The sequence below is a fragment of the Cynocephalus volans genome, chromosome X (assembly GCF_027409185.1).
Source record: "Cynocephalus volans isolate mCynVol1 chromosome X, mCynVol1.pri, whole genome shotgun sequence".
Lineage (NCBI taxonomy): Eukaryota > Metazoa > Chordata > Mammalia > Dermoptera > Cynocephalidae > Cynocephalus > Cynocephalus volans.
The window spans coordinates 74,719,470-74,744,393 of record NC_084478.1 but is presented as its reverse complement, the minus strand read 5'-3'; the positions used below and the strand labels follow the sequence as shown (position 1 = coordinate 74,744,393).

General features: G+C 36.0%; 1 pseudogene; it reads left to right on the top strand.

The window, feature by feature from the left end:
• The first annotated feature begins 1,015 nt into the window (after positions 1-1,015).
• On the top strand, positions 1,016-24,635 carry LOC134368050 (importin subunit alpha-1-like; annotated as a pseudogene).
• The last annotated feature ends 289 nt before the right edge of the window (positions 24,636-24,924 follow it).

Below are 24,924 nucleotides of genomic sequence, written 5' to 3'. Positions count from 1 at the left end.
TATGAAAGAATAGAGAAACTGGAAAAGACAGATAAAGCATGACAATAATGATAACTCCCTTAAAATCTGATTTTGCACCTTCCCGAAAGCTTGTATACAGAAGCCTCAGACCAATGGAGTAAGAAGTGAGCAGCAGTTAAGAGCTTGATGACAGTTCCTCACATTCAAATATAAGGACAATCCAATGAAACACAACTTTGAAATAAAGATGGAAAAGAGTTATTTCCAAAATATATGGGGTTTTTAAAAACTGATTTTGCTAATATTGACTATATATCTTCAGTTTAGGAACTGGGCTCTTTTTATAACCAGGAAAACATCTCTCAGAAGGTAAGGTTGCCATTTGGTAACTTAAATCTTAATTACATTACATGTTGCCTATCCATCTTAAGTTTCACTTTGTTAACAAGCCAGGGGAAACAACATCCATAGCTTCTTTACATGAGTTTGTGCTGTGTCTTTACAGACATTTAAAAAATAAAGTTCTAGAAAGAATGGAAATGCAATTTTCTCTGTCAATAATAATGATTATTTTATAATAAATACTAATCATAATTGCTATGATTTTTAAAAAGGACAGGCATGATAGAAGGAACAAAAAATAAAGCATATAATTCTAGTTCAAACTAAACCCCCTCTCCCCAACCCTCTAATTTACCCATTTAAAAATAAAGTAATTCTAAAATCATTCTACCATAATTTTGACTACAGGATACTGTCCAAATCACTTTTTTCCCTCTTTGGTGGATATTATTTTCCCTTCGGCAATCTCCTCTTGAATTAGAAACGTATTTCCCCACTGTATAGGGGTAGAGTCTTTTACCATTTTTTTCATACATCATTAGAAAATCAAAAGACAATTCTGAGTGCCTTTACAGTTTAGAATTTTAAAGTATAATTTTTTCAGTCATCCAGGGAATATTGTCCTGAGTCTGAATGCTGATGCTGTTACCCATAAAACCTGAGCCAGATCCACAGCTATCTTCTAACTTTCTCCCAGTGTCTAACACCATACATGTTAACCAATGAGAAAGCTAATTCACCAGCTGCCCACCTTAACAGGTTCAAGAATGAAGAGAAAGACACAACAGAAATGATACAGTGGTGTATAGAAGTTAATATGAAACTGAGGAAAGCTAAGAAAGATGACCAGGTACTAGAAAGGAGAAATGTAAGCTCGCTTTCTTACTGCTGCTGCTACTTCTCCACTATAGGAAAACCATAACTACTAGGGCTTTGTAAACTGTTCTGTTGATGACACTGTGAAAGATAGAAACAGCAGTATTTGGAAGCCAACTCCCAGCTACCCAAGTTGCTAGAAAACTGCTTTCTATAATAGCCCTCCACAGACAATATAATCCAGGCTGGTTTTATTCCAAAATGTGTGCCTTTCTCTGATTGTAGTCCTACTGAATTTTAATTTGCTTAGGTGCACTTACTAATGCTGATTCTGGGAAATCAAAATAGACAAAGCTATGGTAGATGGAGGTGCTATTCCAGCATTCATTGCTCTGTTAGCATCTCTCCATTCACACATCAGTGAATAAGCTATATAAGATCTTATGAAACATTGCAGGTAACAGTTCAGCTTTCCAAGATTTGGTTATCAAGGAGAGAACAGACCTATAGTTACTAGAGGTGGGAAAGGTGGAGGGGGGGGAGGGGAGTTAGGCACTAATTGGGTAAGGGACACAAAGAATAATGATTTGTAATGATGAACAGGCTAATAATATTGATTTGATCATCACATATTGTACACAAATACTGATAGTCAACTCTGTACCCCATAAATATGCATAATCAAAAATAAATAAATAAAATTCAAAATACACACACAAAAAGAATGGTACAATAGCACTTTATTAAATCTGCTTACAGTTCCTGATACGTCATCTTCAGCATGTGGTTATTCACATCGGTTTAACTTGACTCTTTCAAACCTATGCTGCAATAAGAATCCTACTCCCCTGTTAGATACTGTCAAGCAAATTCTTCCTACTTTAGTTTATCACCTGCATCACAATGATCTAGAAGTATTTACAGATATTTGATGGACTATCTTCTACCTCACTGATGGTCCAAATGAAGTAACCGAAATAACTGTTAAAATAGGAGTTTTGCCGCAGCTTATAAAGCTTCTAGGAGCTACTGAATTGCCAACAATGACTCCAGTCTGAAGAGCCATGGGAAATAAAGTCGCCAGGACTGTATTTAAGATGAACAGACTTAGGTTACAGTAGATATAGGTGCGCTTTCAGTTTTTCCCAGTCTGCTAAGGCCAAAACTAACATTCAGAAGAAGGCTATATGGACAATGTCAAAAAGCACAGCCACCTAACAAGCAAGTTCCATTTCTTGTTGTATTCATTCTTTGTTGGCCATTTTGACCTTTTCTTGAAGGCAGATTTGAAGATATACAATCAAACTATATGGTTAGTCACTGACTATACAAGTGAAGGAACACTTGAACAGATTGTGTACCATATCCACTGTACCATGATAGAAGCACTAATGAACCTTTTAAGTGCAAAAGATATGACTGTCCTGTTTATTCTGGACGCCATTTCAAATATCTTCACAACTGTGGAGAAACTGGCTGAAACTGAAAAAAAAATTCTTAGTACAGTGAAGAGCATGGTGACCTGGACAAAATTAAAGGTCTTCAAAACCATGAAAACAAAACTATTTACAAGATTTCATTAAGCTTGACTGAGTATTTCTCTGTAGAGGAAGAAAAGGATAAGAATGACACACCAAAATCTACCTCTGATGGATGCAGTTTAGGATTATACTCCCTAGATTTTCAGTTTTAGATTTTACAGCTGAAGTAGTTTGCTGCATACCATGTTGGGTTTAAGTTTGTCCTACTGTTTCTCTAGAAAGACCTCTTTTTAAATGTGATTTGTAATTCAGCACTTTTTACAACTCAAGTATACTTAAACAGTTCCAAACTATACATACTGTTCAAATCCTCTCTCTCTCTCTGATGGGTTTCTTATTTCTATGTGGAATTTGAACCAGGTGGAGTCTGCAGTGTCCTAGAAATAAAGACGAAATTCTACCCTTTTTACTTAAAAAGAAAGTGCCATTTGTCAAAGGCAATATAGACTGTTGAAAAAAGTTTTGGGTTCATAGACAAGAAGTTTAGGTTCATTCATTCAATCAATACATATTTACTGAAAGTATACTTTGTATCAAGCACAGCTCTGAGTGCCAAATATACAAAAGCAAACACAATAGATGTGGTACCTTCTAAAGTGTACTGTCTAGTCAGGGAGACAGATCTTCAGCAGATAAACACAAATAAATATAAAATTATAAATTGTGGTAAGTACCTTGTGGGAAAAGTAAAGGAGCCAGTGAGAACTTATAACTAGGGGACTAGATCAGACTGGAAGGAAGTGATATGCAAGCAGAGAAGTGAGGGTTGCATAGGATTTAGCCAAAGAGCTTAATGTGAGAAACTGAAAGGAAGATAGAGTGGCTGAATCATAGTGGGCAAAAGAAAGAATGGGATGAGAGGGAAGACTATAGAGGTTGGCAGAGAGCAGAACACAGACAGTCCTGTAGAATGTGCTATGAGTTTGAATTTTATCCTAAGCACAATGGAAAGCTACTGCAGGGTTTTAACTAGGAGAATAACATGATCAGAGCTGTATTTTTAAAAGACAGATGCTATATAAAGAATGGCTCCTATAGCTTATCTCCTCATTGATATCCCAGTAATACCCGAAAATTAACATGCCAAAATCCAATCTCATTATTTAATCGCCTTCCCAGTTTCTCTTCTCAGTTTACACATTAGTTTAAAAGGTTCTAGCATCCACCAGCATTGTCTCTGACTGTCTTCTTTACTAGTCTACCAATTCCACCCATCATAAGATCCACCTCCTGCAAAGTCTCATAGATTCAGTCAGTTGGTATGTATCGAGGTCTACTACCTAGTAGGATTTGGAGTTTGGTTCAGCCACTTGCGTTCTGTGAAACATAGAGCATGCCATTAAATCTTTCTGAGCTTCAGTTTCCTCACCTATTAAAAGCTCACAATAATACAATGTTATTCTAAAAATTAAATGAAATAATCTATACTAAAGGGCTTTGTAAATTACAAAATACCACCCATGAGTTCACTTATGTTGCTATTGTCATCATTAATGTGTCAAAGAGGGAAGGGGGTTGAGAATACAAAAGAAATATATGATATGGTCTCTGCTATCAAGAAGTATACAATGTGGAAATGCTGAGATAATATACCATAAACAAATAATTGCTAAAATATCTGATGCTATCAGGGGAACAAGGAAAGAAACAACTAACATTTATTTACATCTACTATATGCCAATGTGTTAAGTGTTTTACATTTGTTATACCAATAGGAGTTAAAAGCAGAGAAAGCTTCAGCATCACCTGGGATTCCAAAAATGCTGAGCAGTCCTTTTACTTGCAATTCTAATTCCTCACAGAAGATGCTTTTATTTTTTATTTTTATTTACTTTTACTCAATTTTCATTTTTTTATTATACATACATGTGGGCTACAACGTTGATTTTCAATAATTGTGTAGAATGTGTGGTGGTTAGATCAGTATAGTTAGCTTATTCATCATTACAATATGCAATCATTCTTTGTGTCTGTTGACCAATTCCGCATTAGCACCCCCTCCATCTTCCCTCCCCTCAGCTTTTCCACTTCTAGTTTTCTAAAAGTTCAAAGCATTACTGTGACTGTTGCTTCTTTCTCTCTGTCTCTCTCTTTCGTTCTTTTGTTTATTTATGGATTCAGCTCCCAGCTATGACTGAGAACATGTGGTATTTCTCTTTCTGTACCTGGGTTGCTTCACTTAGGATAATTTTCTCCAGGCTCATCCATGTTGTTGCAAATGGTAGAATTTCATTCTTTTTTATGGCTAAGTAGTATTTTCTTATCCAGTCATCCATCGATGGACATTTAGGTTGGTTCCATCACCTAGCTATTGTAAATAGAGCTGCAATAAACATGGGAGTGCAAGTATCCCTTCGACCTGAGGTTTTCGAATCCTCTGGATATATCCCCGGTACTGGGACTGCTGGATCATATGGAAGTTCTCTCTGTAGTTGTTTAAGGAATCTCCATACCGTTCTCCATAATGGCTGTACTAATTTACAGTTCCACCAACAGTGCAGGAGGGTTCCTCTATCTCCAAATCCTCACCAGCATTTGTTATTCTCTGTCTTTTTTATAATAGCCACTCTGATAGGGGTGAGGTGACATCTCAGAATGGTTTTGATTTGCATTTCCCTAATGATTAGTGATGTTGAGCATTTTTTCATATACCCGTTGGCCATTTGTATGTCTTTCTCTGAGAAATGTCTATTCAGCTCCTTTGCCCATTTTTTAATTGGATTATTTGATTTTTTGCTGTAAAGCTGTCTAAGCTCTTTGTATATTCTAGATATTAGTCCTTTGTCAGATGCATATTTTGCAAATATTTTCTCTCATTCTGTAGGATATCTTTTCACTCTGATTGTTTCCTCTGCTGTGCATAAGGTATTTAGTTTTACATAATCCCATTTGTTTATTTTTTTCTTTTGTTGCCCATGCTTTGGGAGTGTTATTAATAAAGTCATTGCCCAGTCCTAAAACCTGGAGTGTTTCCCTATGTTTTCTTCTAGGAGTTTAAAAGTTTCAGGCCTTATATTTAGGTCAGCAATCCATTTTGAGTTGACTTTGGTATACAATAAAAGGTATGGATCAAGTTTCATTCTTCTATAAACGTATATATGGCACAATGGATAATGCATCTGACTATGGATCAGAAGGCTGTAGAGGATGCTTTTAAAACTACCCTACCCAGGATCATGTGCCCTGCAGTGCCAGCATGTGACCCAGCAGGTAGTCCTGGCTGCCACCAACTGACTTCATCCCCAGCCTGGTGGAGTGTGTGCCAATCAGAGAGGCGCCCAGCTGGAGGGGTTCAGGATCCGCAGAGACCACGTGCCCTACAATGGTCGCATGCGACCCAGAAGGTAGGCCTCACTGCCACTGCCTGACTTCATCCCCAGCCAGGCTGAGGGTACACTGACCAGAGAGGCACCTCCCCAGAAAAGCCCAAGACCTAAGGCTACCATGCACCCGAGGCACCAGAGGCCAACTAAGCAGACACTGAGGCAGCCATGCAAAATTGGCAGCCCCAGCAGCATCCTAGCCAGACAATAGTGTCGAACCAGTGGACCGTGAAATCCCCTGCCACAATGACTTAACATCAAAGGAAAGATACCAGAAATATGAAAAATCAAGAAAGTAAACCACCAAAGGGTAATAACTCCCAAGCTCTAGAACCTATAGAACAAGAAGCCCTTGAAATATCTGACAAGGAATTTTGAGTGATAATTCTAAGGAAACTAAATGAAATACAAGAAAACTCCACCAGACAAGATGAAAAATGAGGAAAAGTACACAGGACCTGAAAGAATAAATGTACAAGGAAATCAATGCCCTGACAAACGATGTAGCAGAGCTTGCCCAGCTGAAGAATTCATTCAACAAAATAAAAAATACAACACAAAGTTTAACCAGCAGGCTTGCAGAAGCAAAAGGGAGAACTTCTGACCTTGAAAATGGACTCTTTGAAATAACACAGGCAGAAAAAAAAGAAAAAGAATTAAAAACATTTGAGAAAATCTAAGAGAGATATCAGGCAACCTTAAGAGCTCATATATCCAAGTCATGGGTATTCCAGAAGGGGAGGATAAAGGAGATTGCATTGAAAACGTACTCAACAAAATAGTGGCAGAAAACTTCCCAGGTATAAGAAAAGACACAGATCTTCAGATTCAGGAAGCTCAAAGATCCCCAAATGTATTCAATCCAAAAAGGTCTTCTCCAACACAGGTTATAGTCGAGTAGGCAAAACTCAAAGACAAAGAGAGAATCTTAAAAGCTGTAAGAGAGAAGTGTCAAACCACTTACAGGAGAGCCCCAATCAGACTAACATCAGACTTTTCATCACAAACCTTAAAAGCCAGAAAGGAATGGGATGATATTTTCAAAATACTATAAGATAGAGATTGCCAGCCAAGAATACTCGACCCCACAAGGTTATACAAAACCTGCAGGAGTAAACTACCACATGACTACAACCTTACAAGAAATTCTCAAGGGAGTACTGGGTCTGGCACCTGAAAAATAACTACCACTGCCATAAAGACTCTAGAAAAATCAAAACCCACTAGTAAAACAAAAATGCCAACAATGAAGAGAAAAAAAAGTTGATCTACAACCCAAGGAACCAACAAACACAGAAAACAAATGGTAAATCAGAAAGAAAGGAACAAAAGACACTTAAGACATCAAAACAAAAATTAATAAAATGCTAGGAGGAAATCAACAGTTTACAATAACAACTCAATGAAAAAGGATTAACTTCCCCAATCAAAAGACACAGACTGGCTGACTGGATTAAAAAGGAGGACCCAACTATTTGCAGCCTTCACGAGACTCACCTCACCTATAAAGACTCACATAGACTAAGAGTGAAAAGATGAAAAAAGATTTACCATGCAAACAGAAATGAAAAACGAACTGGAGTAGCTATTCTTATATCTAATAAAATAGACTTTAAACTAAAAACCATAAAAAGAGATAATGAGGGCCACTACATAATGATAAAAGGATTCATCCATCCAGAAGATATAACAATCATAAATATATACGCACCCAACGTCGGAACAGCCAGATTTATAAAACAAACTATTAGACCTAAAAAAGAAAATAGACACCAATACCATAATAACCTGGGACCTGAGGACCCTACAATCAATATTGGACAGATCATCTAGGCAAAGAATCAGCAGAGAAACACAAGATGTAAACAACACTCTAGACCAACTGGACTTGGCAGATATCTACAGAACATTCCATCCAACAACCTCTGAATATTCATTCTTCTCATCAGCACATGGATCATTTTCCTGAATTGATCACGTTAGGTCACAAATCAAGGCTCAACAAATTCGAAAAAAAGTGGAATTATCCCATGTATTTTTTCAGACCACAATGGATTAAAATTAGAAACCAATAACAAATGAAATTCTGGAAACTATACAAACACATGGAAACTAAACAGCATTCTACTTAATGACATATGGTTCCAAGAAGAAATCAAACGTGACATCAAAAAATATACTGAAACTAATAAAAACAATGACACATCATACCAAAACGTGTGGGATACTGCAAAAGCAGTACTAAAGGGAGAAATTTATTGCATTAAATGCTTACTTCAGAAAAATGGAAACATGGCAAGTGAAAAACCTAATACTTCACCTTCAAGAACTAGTAAAACAAGAACAATCCAAACCCAAAGTTAGCAGACAGAAAGAAATCATTAAGATCAGAACAGAACTTAATGAATGGAAACCCAAAAAACAATACAAAAGATCAATGAATCAAAAAGTTCTTTTTTTGAAAAGATAAATAAAATTGACAAACCATTAGCACAGCTAACTAAAAAAAGAAGAGAGAAGACCCAAATATCAAAAATTACAAATGAAAAAGGTGATATTACAACTCATACCTCTGAAATACAAGGAATCATTCAAGACTACTATAAACAACTATATGCCAACAAGTTTGAAAATCTGGGGGAAATGGATAAATTTCTGGACACACACAAACTACCAAAACTGAGCCAAGATGATGTAGAAGATCTGAACAGATCAATAACAATAAAAGAGATTGAAGCTCTTATCAGAAGGCTCCCAACAAAGAAAAGCCCAGGATCAGATGGATTCGCAGCAGAATTCTACCAAACATTCAAAGAGGAATTGACATCAATTCTCTACAAAAGACTGAAATCAATTCCAAAAGATCGACACAGACGCAATTCTCCCAAACTCATTCTATGAAGCAAACATCACCCTGATACCAAAACCAGGTAAAGATACAACTAAAAAAGAAAACTACAGGCCAATATCCTTGCAGAATATAAATTCAAAAATCCTCAATAAAATACTAGCTAACAGAATACAGCAACACATATGCAAAATTATACACCATCATCAACTGGGATTTATCCCAAGGATGCAAGGTTGGTTCAACATATGCAATCAATAAATATGATACACCATATCAATAAAATCAAACACAAGGATCATATGATCATCTCTATAGATGCTGAAAAGCATTTGATAAAATTCAACACTCATTCATGATAATGACTCTATAAGTTAGGTATAGATGGAAAGTATCTCAACATAATTAAAGCCATATATGATAAACCCACTGCCAGTATCATCTTGTATGGGAAAAGCTGAAAGCTTTTCTTTTAAGAACAGGAACTAGACAAGGATGCCCACTCTCACCACTCCAATTCAACATAGTGTTGGAAGTGCTAGCCAGAGCAATCAGAGAAGAGAAGGAAATAAAGGGCATCCAGATTGGAAAGGATGAAGTCAAACTGTCCCTCTTTGCAGATGACAGGATCCTATATATGGAACAGCCTAAAGCCTCCACAAAAAAACTCCTGGAGTTGATAAACGATTTCAGCAAATTTTCAGGATACAAAATCAACACACAAAAATCAGTGGCACTTCTATTCTCCAATGAGAACATGAGAAAGAGAAATCAGGAAAGCTTGCCCATTTATAATAGCCACCAAAAAAATAAAATACTTAGGAATTGAGTTAACCAAGGATGTGCAAAATATCTATAATGAGAACTAGAAACCACTACTGAGAGAAATTAAAGAGGACACAAGAAATGGAAAGCTATTCCTTGCTCTTGGATTGGAAGAACAGACATTGTGAAAATGTCCATAGTACCCAAAGTGATATACAAATTCAATGTAATCCCCATCAAAATTCCAATGACATTCCAGACATTTATATGTAATAACAAAATACCATGCATATACAAAGCAATGCTGAGCAAAAAATAATAATAATAATAATAAAGCTGAAGGCATAACACTACCTGACTTTAAACTATACTACAAAGCTATAATAACCACAGCAGCATGGTACTGGCATACAAAAAAAACACGCTGATCAATGGAATACAATAGAGAATCCAGAAATCAACCCACATACCTACAGCCATCTGATCTTTGACAAAGGCATCAAGCATATACACTGGGTAAGAGATTGCCTCTTCAGCAAATGGTGCGGGATAACTGGATATCCATATGCAGGAGAATGAAAGTAGACCCACACCTCTCACCATACACTAAAATAAACTCAAAATGTATTTAATAATTAAATATACACCCTGAAACAACAAAACTTCTTAAAGAAAACATAGGAGAAATATTTCAGGAAGTAGGACTGAGCACAAACTTCATGAATACAACCCCAAAAGCATGGGCAACCAAAGGAAAAATAAACAAATGGGATTATATCAAACTAGAAAACTTCTGCACAGCCAAAGAAACAATTAACAGAGTTAAAAGATAACCAACAGAGTGGGAGAAAATATTTGCAAAATATACATCTGACAAAGGATGAATATCCAGAATATACGAGGAACTGAAACAACTTTACAAGAAAAAAACAAGTAACACAATTAAAAAATGGACAAAGGAGCTGAATAGGCAATTCTCAAAGGAAGATATATGAATGGCCAACAGACACATGAAAAAATGGTCAACATACTCAGCATTTGGGAAATGCAAATCAAACCACACTGAGATACCCTCTCACCCTCATTGGGATGGCTAATATCCAAAAGACTGTGAATGATAAATGCTGGAGAGGTTGCAGAGAAAAAGGAACTCTCATACGTTGTTGGTGGGACTGCAAAATGGTGCAGCCTCTATGGAAAATGGTATGGAGGTTCCTCAAACAATTGCAGATAGATCTACCATATGACCCAGCTATCCCACTGCTGGGAATATACCCAGAGGAATGGAAATCATCAAGTCGAAGGTATACCTGTTCTCCAATGTTCTTTGCAGCACTCTTTACAATAGCTAAGAGCTTGAACCAGCCCAAATGTCCATCATCGAATGAGTGGATATGGAAAATTTTGTTTATCTACACAATGGAATACTACTCTGCTATAAAAAAGAATGAAATAGTGCCATTTGGAACAAGATGATGGACCTAGAGAGAATTATATTAAGTGAAACGAGTCAGACACAGAAAGAGAAATATCACATGTTCTCACTTATTTGTGGCAACTAAAAAAGTAAATAAATAAATACACAAATAAATGGGGGGGGAAGAAGACACAACAATCATAATTCCTTGTAGTTGATATGACAAGTGAACAGAAAGGAGGTTGTTGGGAGGGAGTGGGGAGAGGGAGGAGGGAGGGAGATTTTGGTAATCACCCTCAATAATCAGCCACGTTGTATATTGACAAAATAAAACAAAATTTAAAAAAATTACCCTACCCGCCACCCTCATTTACCCACAGATTGCGTCTTTTTCTGCTTTAGAAGAATGGAATGACAGGAATTAAGCAATACTTGTCAATAACTACTTTAAACGTTCATGGACTAAACTCCCCATTCAAAAGACACAGACTGGATTAAAAATCTAGACCCAAGTATATACTGTCTTCAAGAGACCCACTTCACCTATAGAGACACACACAGACTAAAAGTGAAGGGATGGAAAAAGATATACCACACAAATGGAAACCAAAAAACGAGCAGGAGTAGCTATTCTTATATCAGTCAAAATAGATTTGAAACCAAAATACAAAAAACAAGACAAAGAAGGCCACTATATAATGATAAAGGGATCTATCCACCTAGAAGACGTAACAATCATAAAAATGTATGCACCCAATACCAGAGCACTTAGATATATTAAGCACTCTTAGACCTAAAAAAGAAATAGGACCTAATACATTAACAGTGGGTGATCTGAACACCACTCTCACAGTACGGGACAGGTGTTCCAGGCAACAAGTCAACGAAGAGACACAGGATTTAATCTACACCCTAGACCAACTGGACTTGGCAGATATATACAGAACATTTCACCCAACAGCTAAAGAATACACTTCCTTCTCATCAGCTCATGGTACATTCTCCAGGATAGATGACATATTAGGTCACAAATACAGTCTCAGCAAATTTTAAAAAATCAAAATCATTCCAACTATCTTTTCAGACCACAATGGACTAAAATTGGAAATAAACAATAAGCAAATTGCTGGATTCGACACAAATACATAGAAAATAAATAATAGGCTCCTGAATGACCTATGGGTCTGAGAAGAAATTAAACAGTAAATCAAAAAAATTGTAGAAACTAATGAAAATAAAGATACATCATACCAAAACCTGTGGGATACTGCAAAAGCAGTACTAAGAGGCAAATTTATTGCAGTAAATGCTTATATCAAAAGAATGGAAAGACTTCAAATAAACCACTTAACACTATGCCTCAAATAACTTGAAAAACAACAACAATCCAAACCTAAAGGTAGTAGGCAGAAAGAAATAATTAAAATCAGAGCAGAACTAAATGAATTAGAGACCCAAAAAAACAATAGAAAAAATCAATAAAACAAAAAGTTGGTTTTTCGAGAAGATAAATAAAATAGACAAACTATTAGCTATGTTAACAAAAAAAAAAGAGAGAGAGAGAGAGAAGACCCAAATAACAAAAATTAGAAATGTAAAGAGAGACATTACGTCTGATACCACAGAAATACTAAGAATCATTAGAGACTATTATAAACAACTGTATGACAACAAATATGAAAATCTGGAAGACATGAATAACTTTCTAGACACATATAAACTACCAAGACTGAACCAAGAAGAGATAGAAAACGTGAACAGACCAATAACAAGCATGGAGACTGAAGCAGTAATTAGCAATCTTCCACCAAAAAAGTCTGGGTCCGAATGGTTTTACACCTAAATTCTATCAAACATTTAAAGAGGAGTTAATACCAGTTCTCCTCAAACTATTCCATACAATTGAAAGAGACACTACTCTCCCAAACTCATTCTATGAGGCCAACATAACTCTGATACCAAAACCGGGTAAAGACACAGCAAAAAAATAAAATTACAGGCCGATATCTCTGATGAACCTAGATGCTAAAATTATCAACAAAATATTAGCAATCAGAATACAGGAACATATTTTTAAAAATTATACAGTATGATCAAGTGGGATTCATCCCAGGGATGCAAGGATGGTTTAATATATGAAAGTCAATAAATGTGACACATCACATCAACAAACTCAAGGACAAAGACCATATGATTATCTCAAGATGCTGAAAAAGAATTTGACAAAATTCAACATCACTTCATGATAAAGACTCTCAACAAGTTAGGTATAGAAGGAAAATATCTCAACATAACAAAATCCATTTATGTCAAGCCCACCACTGGTATCATTCTGAATGGGGAAAAATCAAAGGCCTTTCCCTTAAGGACAGGAACAAGACATGGATGCCCACTCTCACCACTTCTATTTAACACAGAACTATAGGTACTAGCCAGAGCAATCAGGCAAGAGAAAGAAATAAAGGGAATCCAGATTGGAAAAGATGAAGTCGAACTTTCTCTATTGGCAGATGACATGATACTGTATATAGAAAAACTTAAAAACTCTATCAAAAAACTCCTAGAGTTGGTTAATAACTTCAGTAATGTTGCAGGATACAAATTAAATACCCCCAAATCAGTAGCATTTATATACTCAAATAAAGAATTTAGAGAAAGAGAAATAAAGAAAGTAAGCCCATTTACAATTGTCATGAAAAAAAATAAGATCCCTAGGGATCAATTTAACCAAGGAGGTGAAAGACCTCTACAATGAGAACTACAAACCACTTCTGAAAGAAATTAAAGAAGACACAAAAAGATGGAAAGATATTCCATGCTCTTGGATTGGAAAAATTAACATTGTGAAAATGTCTATACCACCCAAAGCAATCTACAGATTCAATGCAATCCCCATCTAAATACCAATGACATTCTTCACAGAAATGGAAAAAACAATCTTACCTTTCATACAGAAAAATAAAAGACCCCAAATAGCCAAAGCAATCTTGAGCAAAAAAAAATAAAGCTAGAGGTATAACACTGCCTGACTTCAAATTATACTGCAAAGCTATTGTAACCAAAACAGCATAGTATTGGTATAAAAATAGACATTCAGACCAGTGGAGTAGAATTGAGAACCCAGAAATCACTCTTCAGGCTTATAGCCATATGTTACTGGACAAAAGCAACAAAAATCTACATTGGGGAAAAGACTGCCTCTTCAACAAGTGGTGCTGGGAAAACTGGATATCCATATGCAGAAGAATGAAACTAGATATGCATCTCTCACCATACACTAAAATCAACTCAAAATGGAGTAAAGACTCAAGTATAAGACTTGAAAATGTAAAATTACTAACGGAAAATATAGTTGAAACACTTCAGCCATTAGGTCTGGGCACAGGCTTTATGAACATGAGCCCAAAAGCACAAGCAGCAAAAGAAAAAATAAACAAATGGGACTATATCAAACTAAAAAGTTTCTGCACAGCAAAGGAAACAATCAACAGAGTGAAAAGACAAGCTACAGAGTGGGAGAAAATTTTTGCTAACTATGCATCCGACAAGGGATTAATATACAGAATATACATAGAACTCAAGCAATTATATAGTAAAAAAAAAAAAAATGACCCAATTAAAAAATGGGCAAAGGAGCTAAATAGACATTTTTTCAAAGGAAGACATATGAATGGCCAACAGATACATGAAAAAATGCTCAACATCACTAGTCATCAGGGAAATGCAAATTAAAACCACACTGAGATACCACCTCACTCCAGTTAGACTGGCTATAACCAAAAAGACGCTGAATAACAAATGCTGGCAAGGGTGTGGAGGGAAGGCAACACTCCACTGTTGGTGGCACTGTAAATTAGTATAACCACTATGGAAAACAGTATGGAGGTTTCTCAAACAACTGCAGATAGGTCTTCCATACGATCCAGCAATCCCTCTTCTGGGTATATACCCAGAGGAATGGAAATCATCATGTCAAAGCGATACCTGCACTCCCATGTTCATCACAGCTCTGTTTACAATAGCCAAGATATGGAACCAACCTAAATGTCCACCAATGGATGATTGGATAAGGAAACTGGTATACATACAGTATGGAATACTATTCTGCCATAAAAAACAATAATATACTCCCATTTGCAACAACATGGATGAATCTGGAGAAACTTACATTGAGTGAAATAAGTAAAGCACAGAGGGATAAATACTACATGTGCTCACTCATATGTAAGAGCTAACAGAGAAAGGAAGGAAGGAAAGAAAGACCACAGTAATGTGGTGGTCTTACAGAGGGAGGGAACATTCCTAGGGCTACAGAGCAGGGTGGGGGGGAGAGGGGGAGGGGGAGGGAGGTTTGGGAATAATTGGGTGGGGACACAGGGTACAAAAGTAATTTCTGGTAATGGGTATGCTGCCAGTAGGAATCTGGCCCTCACATCATGGGCATGAGGGGTGACAATTAGTTTTGTATCTCATGAGGATTCTTAATAAATAAAAAAAATATTAAAATTTTAAAAATAATAAAGAAAATAAAGAAAATCAACAAAACCAAAAGTTGATTCTTTAAAAAGACCAATAAAATTTGCAAACCTTTATCTAGACTGACCAAGAAGAATGAGAGAAAACCAAAATTACTAAAATCAGAAATAAAGCAGGGGCATTACTGCATTGTCAGTATGGCTTTTTCTAGTGGTAAGATTCAGTTTCTTTCTCTTTCATGTTTGCATTTTTGTTCTACCAGAGGGGTTTGTTCTTTCCCGTATATTCATGGTGGTGATAATTGTTTTGTGGATTCCAGATGCAGGACTGTCTTGCGGATTTCTTGTAGGGCTGGTTGTGTGGTGGTGAACTCCCACAGCTTTTGTTTGCCTGGAAAATATACTATTTTTCCCTCATTTCTGAAGGACAGCCTTGCTGGATATAGTATTCTTGGCCAGCAGATTTTTTTCTTTTAGTATTATATGTCATCCCATTTTCTTCTGGCCTGTAGAATTTCTGCGGAGAAGTCTACTGTTAGTCTGATAGGGGTTCCCTTTTAGGTGAGTTGACACTTTTCTCTTGATTCTTTTAAGATTCTCTCTTTGTCTTTTAGCTTTGCCAGTTTAACTATAATGCATCTTGGAGAGGATCCTTTTAGTTTGAATCTGTTTGGGGACCATTATTTCATTGAATAGGTTTTCCATGCCTTTTCCTTTCTTCTCCCCTTTTGGAACACCCGTAATTTGAATTTTTGTGTGCTTAAGGTTGTCTTCTAGCTCTCTCTTAACTTTTCTTCATTTTTTTAAATTCTTTTTTCCTTTTTTTTTTTGGTCCACCTAGGTTATTTAAGAATGACTATCTTCAAGATCAGAAGTTCCTTCATCTGCTTGTTCTAGCTTGATGATTAAACTGTCAGTTGTGTTTTATATTTTGCTGAATGAATCTTTCAGCTAAATGAGTTCTGCTACATTCTTTTTTAAGGTATTAATCTCTTTGTAAATTTCCTCCTTCATGTCCTGGGTTTCTTTTTTTTTTTCCTTGTTTCATGGTGTTGTCTAACTGAGTCTTTCCGTATCTCAGTGAGTTTCCTTAAGACTGTTACTTGGAACTCCTTTTCAGGGATCAGTCAACATTTTCCTGCTCAATAGAGTCTGGCATTTGAGAATTACCATATTCTTTCAGTGGTGTCATATTTTCTTGGGTTTTCATATTTTTAGTATCTCTATGTTGATGCCTCGTCTTCTGGAAGAGCTGTTGCTTCTTCCATTACTCTGGACTAGGCTTTGAGGAGAGAGACATCTTCTTTTTCCGGTCTCCAGTGGTGACTCTCCTTGTGTCTGTGCAGCATAGTGTCTGGCAAGCTGCCTGCACAGTAGCTGTGACTGCTACTATGATATTGAGCCACATTTTGGCAGCCATGGCTGTGGCAGTGGCTGTGGTGGGCTACCCACATGGAGTGGTGTTTTCAGCATGCTCTCTTGCCTCTTCTGGGCAGAAGGGGTTGCAGCCCTTGGCTCCTTGCCTAGCACCCTGGGCATGCTCTCTTGCCTGCTTCCAAGATGGAGGTCTAGTCACAGCTTTCCTACTACCTTGCTGTGTGACCCTGGATAAGTGTTACTTTTTAAAATTATTTCCGGGCCTCAAGTTCCTTCTCTTCAAAATGAGGAGACTAGATAATATGATTTCTAATGTTCATTCTTGTTCTATGAATGAAGATAAGCATATGATAAATGTGCTACTTTTTTAAGATACATGTTTTATACATTGTCTTTACATAGTGAATTCCATGAAGTACAGTTTATACTCCATGACAGACACCATTTGAGATTCTATTCAGCCTACAACCTCCCTTTCTCTGGGAATTTAGGGTTAGGGCCTAGTAGCCATGTTTGTAGGGCACAATCTTGTCCCTCTAGCCATAGATAATCAGATCCTGGTTGGACATACAATCCAAACTGGGTCAATCAGAATTGGGAATTAGGATTCAGAGATGCTATGAGTCTCTTCTGATTGCCTGAATTTAGAATATGTGAACTTGGGAACTCTTGGGAAAGCTGTGTTTGGCTATGTGCTAAGGTAGTGAGAAGAATGAAGTAGACAAGCTGAAAGAAACAGAAATCAACAGGAGACCCTATGGTCCCAGGAATGCAGAGGGAGAAGAGAAAAAGGGTGGAAAGTTCCTTTAGCTACCGAGTTTTTTATTCTAGTTCAGGTCCCTCATATGTTTGGGCTATACTTCCTGCCCTTGGGTTCAATGAGAACCTCTCATGTCCTTAATACAATTTTTTTATTTTAAGCTAATTTGAAGTAGACCTTTAATATTTGCAACCAAAAATCTTTAATCAAGACACACACACCTATCCAGGTGGCCAACAAATAAATGACACACAACTTAAAGCTCTGGACATCTTATGCAAAGTATCCCTGCCCTAGTTTCACTACATCCTTGGATTAATCCTTAGTTAATTAGAAAATTCATTAACCAAGATATTTTATTTCATAGCCTTTATTTAACTGAGTCTCTGGGATACCTAGATTAGAAACATTCATATTCAAATGTAAATAAAAATTTCTTTCCAAAATCAAATGATTTTAAAATTTTTTCTAAGCTTCTACTCCCCTCTGTTAGCGTAGACTAATTCCTACTCTGCATTAGATGCGTGGCTATGAGAAAAGTGATACATGAATACTCAGTCTCTCTTCCTCCTATCCATAAATACACACACAAAAGTTTATCACGCATGTCACAGGAATGGCAAAGGGGGTGGGAGATAGAAAGAATTCTAATTAGTTAAAAAATTCCAAAGAGCTAAATTTCTATTGTAGTTGATCCAATAACCTCTGTGTTATTGTGTCCCTTGCTCTTACTCCTAAGATCTAAGATCTGTAAGTAAAGAGCAATGAGGTACACAGTAGGGGCAAATTATTATTACTACAAAAGGCTTTGAAGCAAAGAACTAGCTTTTCCCTCTCTCAAGAGAGCATCAATAGTAAATAACAAGCCTCTAGCAACCCTATTACTAGGTATAGTTGTGCTCTGCTCTGATTAACTTGTTAAAGTTAAACAGACTAGAAGTTCCTGTTTCTTGTAAGAAGAATTTCATCTCACAACATCAGAAGTGCTGCTTTTTGGAGCTTATTGCATCATAACATAAACAGAACAAATCAGAATCAATATGCATGCATTCATTATATGATTATTAACTGAGAACTGGGGAAAAAGAAGTTCCTGAAGTTTTATTACTTTCAGCAATGTGGCAACACCAGCAACATATTAAGACTACTGGGTGTAACTTTTAATGAACACTTAATTTCTTACTGTGATGAATCAATAAGAAGAATTTGTAAATGCACAGAATTTACACACAAATAATATTGCTACTATTGCCTCGATTTTCCTTACACTATTAACTGATGTTCAAATCCCCTTTCTCATAAACAGCCCAATACAATTAAGGTCCTAAGTAATAATAGATCACTTGGAAGATGTTTTTAAATACATAAAATCTAGATGTTTCTACCTTCATCCCTTTTAGCATTTACTTTAATTCAGTATCAGTACTCTAATACCCACTAAAGAAGTTCCAATACTTCCTAATCTCTGATAAAACTCTGGCTGCTTCTCCTGTAGAGTGTAATCTATCACCTGCATAGGTCAGTACTCAGCAGATAAACATTTTTAGCATGACTATTGTATGTATTCAAGCTATAGTAAATTCTTGATTAGTGGGGCCTGAATTAATGAAATTTTGTTATACTGTAATTTGGACCTTACTTATTCACAATTTGTGATAATTCAGAAAGGGACTGAGATTATATTGACTTTAGGATTATTTTTGCATAAAGAGTTTGCTAAACAAATAAGAGTTTGCTAAACAAATAAGTTAGAGAGGTTGTTGAAACTGCTTAAAAGAACAAATGCTTCCAAGCACCTTTAAGTACTTTAGAGATATCTGTTAGCATATAATTCATTGATATACGAAATACAAATCATTTGCATCTATTTATTAAAGCAAGATCCCTAAGGGTAATCCTTTGTGAACCTAGTTCTGGTCACTACATTTACAAGGAAGCCATAAAGATGGCAGTTCATAAAAATATTCTAAAATTCAAAACTTCAACCATTTTAGACTTATTTTTCCCAAATTATTGCAAATTAAAAATTTGAAACATATAAAATCTAACGCCCACCTTTTAAATACCCTCACTTTTTCTCTGTTTCTATGTAATCACAAGTATCTAGACCAACTGGGCAGCAATAACAATACAATCCATGATAATTAAATCTATTGATGATAAGCAAAAACAATCCAGTTAATAATGATAGCCTTGACAGCATGCAGGAAGATAAACAGAATATAAGGATCTATATGCACATTTAGAGATTAAAATCAGTAAGAACCACCAAATGTATTAGTATATGATATATGTTCAGCCCTGCAAAAGGCAAGGAGAAACTTATAAGTAATGAGACTGGCTTATATATGACTTGTGGAATCAAACTTACTACTTATGTAACACCTCATATGTCATCTAGTTTTCAGTTTGAAAGAAAAATTAAAATAGTTCCAGGTAGATGGTAAAAAATGTCACAGAACTTAAAAAGAATTCTTTGAATTCCCCTGTTAAAAGATGCTGTATAAGTACAATAGTGGCAATAAGATAGAATGGGAAAATAGAGGATAGTCCTTTCTATTCTAAAATGAAAAACTATATAAAGTTGTGATGGTAAAAACGTAATGATGATCTCTGGATGAAAGGATCCCTACTTTTACTCCAGAAGGATCTAACTTATGACTTCTTATTTCCTACAGTAAAGAAAATAATTATTTTTGAAATAAAAATCTAGTGATTCAAAAATTGCCTGAGTTAGACACAGTATTTTAAAAGAACCTAGACAATTCTTCTCCTTGCTGCTATTTCTAGTTAAAACACACAGTTTCAAATACAGTTTATTTGGTATGGGTCTGGTTTTTTAGACTATCAGAGAAAATCTTTCCTTAGTAACTTTTAAAAAATATAAATGTCTTTTGTAAAACTCATTTAGGAGCCACAGAAGTAGCTTAGAAGTGACAGCAAAAACAAACTAACATCCACAGTGGTTAGCAAAAGTAGAAGTGAGGTACAGAAAGTGAGCACAATGAGGAGCTATGAAATTCAGGGCTGTGAAAGGTTATGGAGATACTAATACTTACTGTACAATGGTTTTAAATGAAGACTGTTAGAAAAATGTCCATTTTATCATTATTATTCATATCAAAATTCAATTTCAGGTTTCAGTTAATATTTATTGCAGTTTAAAAATTGTTACAAAAGTTTTCTATTACAGTAAAATACTATCAGTAACAAAACTAATCTCCCCATCAAATCCCAGGGGTACATTTGTCATCAGGAAAATAAGAATGAATCAGACCACTGATTCCGAGGTAGGTAACTTTTGTATGCCAATAGTCCAAAGAGAGTTAACAATTCATAAGACATGACTTTAAGAAAATGATAACTGTGTGTGAGACAGTTCCTGTGAATTTAGTTTACAGTTCGTATATGAAGGTTTTTTGTTTGTTTGTTTGTTTGTAGTTACCATACTTTAAAAAGGAATTCCACTCTCCACTTTTCTTTCTACAGTGAATTGGCTATAGGTATCTTTCAATTAGTGAAAAAGGTTATGTTCCAGGAGAATTTGCTCCAGAAAGAATTATTGAGTAAAAGAGATTTTTTTGCACAAGCTTCCATCATAAAATCTAGAGATGTGCTCAGCTGAGAAAAATTTTGGTCCATTGACATAATAAATATCATACTTTAAAATATAATAACAGTTTTAAAACTACGTATTTAAGGAAAATTCTAACTTATAGATAAATCATTGGTACTAAGTGCAATGCTGTTCTGCCTCCAGACTCAGTAATTAGGTAAAAATACTGAGTGACACAATTACATGTAATGAAAAGTGACAGTTCCTTGCCCTATTTCATATGCTACCACCACTGAGGTTTAGCAATTTAACTAAGATATGTACCCACCTTAAACCACCACAGTACTTAGAAGCTGACATATAAGGTAATTTTAATTGTTTGGCAGTTTCCCTATCATTTGAATTCACTAGTTCTCTTTCCAAAGATCTTCCCTTTGATACCAGCATAAGTAGCTAAGAACAGAAATGAATGTGCAATACTTGCTTATCACAATGCTTTCTGAATATATTTTCCTACTGTTAATTGGTTAATTTCCATCAAAAATCATATATTTGTTGACTATGGCTGGGTAGACCACTCTGTTCTCTAACTAATAACTTGTTTATTTAACTAATAGCCAATGTTCTAAGTAGAGGATGTTCAAGATTACAATTACATTTGTTAAGCCTAGAAACTATTAGCTACTGTGAATTAAAGTTTATTAGTAATAACTTTAATCCAAGAAGTCTATTGCTAGCAGCAAAAGATACCAAATGAAATGTACAGAAGCCTCAAAAATTTCAAGTTTGAGTATACCATTCCTTAGAGAAAATCTGTGAATTCCTTGTATTTGGAATTGTAATATGTGAATTTCCGTTGGGAGACATGCCTCTCCTTTGATGTAACAATTGTAGTATATTTTGCTGTTATTTTTTCTACATGTGAACATCAACTTACAATGGTTGACTAAAACCAAAAAAGTTATATTAGTAATATAACTAATTCTCAACACAGCACAAAGTTGTTAGAAATGCACTAAAATAAGTTTTGCAGAGGTTTGTAACTGCAGTTTAAAAAATGACGTTAGTTGCCGATGATTAAAACACGCATTATCAGTAACTGCATTTTAAAAAATGACGTTAGTTGCCGATGATTAAAACACGCATTATCAGTAACACCATATTAGAACTTTGACAGACATCAATTTTCAGGACTCTGACATACCCCCTCCCTTTGTTTGCAGGAAATGGTAGCAATAGTAGTAATAAATGGCAGCACTAAAAACTAAGTTATCATATACTTTAATGAACCAAAATCCATCTAACTTATAGAATTTCCATATTTTCCTTTATCAAGAAATAGTTTGGGGAGCATATTAATAATCTAAGGTTGTACTAATCAGACCAGTCTTGTACAAAACACTAAAATTGTAATTGCCTTTTAGCAGAGAGTAAAAAATGTACAGATTATAAAAACATGTGAACTTAATACTCTATCTGCTTAGAAAATATTCTCACTTGCCCCAGGAAATAGGATGATTATTTTAAGTCTGACTTCTAAAATATGCACATTTGTAAAATTACTTATATTTAATTTCTTAATTTAGTATGTAATTTATTATAGAAAACTTTGCCCACTACAAAGGAGTTAATTGCCACTGACAGTCTCCTCCCCTGTTAGGTTTATCCAGGAGAATAATATACACAGGATTAGAATATGAAGTGCCTTAGCTCATGCTATGCTGAACTCCACCCCCTTCCAACAAAGCTTCTACCTCTACCAAGAACCAAACCAAATCTGACTGTCTCTATAAAGCTTTCTCAGACAAACACCAGCCTCCAGTAATCTGCCTTTACTCTTAATTCTTTTAGCCCTTAGTCTTTATTGCTCTATGTTCCAATTGTTGATCATGATGTTTCATATATGTATCTTCTTTCCTCAATGGATAAGCAATTTAACTCTTGGGACCTGTTTCTGTTCTATTCTCCACAATACCTCGTATAAGTAGTGGACACTCAGTAGAAGCTGGAAAATAAAAGCTTGTTGAAAGTCACTCAAAAAAAAAAGCCAAAAACTCTCATTCCAGAGTTCACTGGTCAAGCACCTTGACAGCACTTGTAAAATGAGCTATCAATATTATCTCATAATGTGGTTATGGCACCCTAAGTAAACACTCTTGAGTACTTGGCACCTTCATTACAATAGAATTCTAAATTTGGATCCAAATTACTGCCCAGTTCTGAAAGTATATGAAGGTGAACAGCAAGTACTCACATGGTACATTATTACTTCAAATAATTCAGACTAGAATTCATCAAGAGCTTTTCCAAAACAAAAACATCTGTAACTTTGGAATCTAACAACTAGAAGCATGTCAGTTTGCTAATGCACAAAACAAACCATACTCGCTAAGATCCAAGATTATTTCGCAGTGGTACCAGAATTATATTGTGCTTTAAACCATACCCAAGAGCACCTTGAACAACATGAAAGCTGCCAAAGCAAAGCATTTTTTTACCCAAAACCATCAAGGAGCTGGCAGTATTGACAGATTCACTAGATAACGTTATATAATTACAAATGGCATTTATGTCTTTCTTAAAAGTCTTTAGCTTAAAAGAGTTTACCAAAACTAAATTTAGCTTTTCCATTATTGCACGTCTTTTTCACCACTGCTTTTTGAATAAAATAAACCCGAAATGGCTTAAAAATCAGTAGGGAGGGAAGAGAGCCAAATAAAAGAAGAAATCCATATTTTATTGTCTGCTCACAGAAGTGCCTTACTTACAATCAAAATCACTAGTTAATATAAATTCAGTCCACTTTCAAAAGGGATCAACTGTGAACTGTATTTTTTTTTCAGCTATTTGCTTTTAAAAAAAACAACCTCACTCATCAAAGCACCTCACAACTTTAAATTTTATCCAATCACTTTTCCAAATAGCACTTAAAGTGCCTCATGCCAATGTTTGTTTGGAAGCGACTATTTTCAACTGCTGGCTATGTCCAGAAGAACAGATCACAAGTCATCCTCTTTTTTATTAGGGACATTTTAGGTTTCATCATCATATTGATAAAGAAAATTAGTATGCCATTCTGGATGAACTCTTTGCCTACTCATCTTCAAGTGTGACGGCACTTTGGAAGTCAAGTGGAATGTGTGTTACTAGTTTGTTTTATTATTATTACTTCTGTCTTCCTTCTTACATGTCAGGAGTCAGAAGCCAGGAACAAGGCTTTCAGAAGCTCTCTGCACAGGAGTAGCAATAACACCGAAAAGCAAGGGGCAACTCCAGCTATCTGTTGAAGCCTTGAGGCATGGGGCGACAGCAGCCCGGAGAATGGGCTCTTCAGAAGCCTGCAGTCAGGATGAGCCTCCGGAGAACGAGAGCCAGAGGGAGGGGAAAGGTTCAGAGACAGCACTGAGAGAGTCTATCCTCGAATCAGCGACCAGGCTGCGTGACTGTACGTAGAATTATCAGCATCTATGGCATCTAAGAAGCAAAACCAGGCCTTAAGCACAGACCCCGCGTTCCTGGACGCCAGGGTTGAGACCAGAAAGTGGTGGCGCTGAGAAGGAAAACTACCTCGAAGGGAATAGAGAGCAGTAAGCAGATGTACGAGAGGCGTCAGAGGCTTCCGCGGGAGAAAGCAGAGATTCGCTCGCCGCCCGTGGCCCCGGAGGCCGGAAAGGCGCCCCAGCACCGTGCGAGTGCGGTGCCACTACTCACCCCTACTCTCCTACGGTTCCCGTCGTCGCCG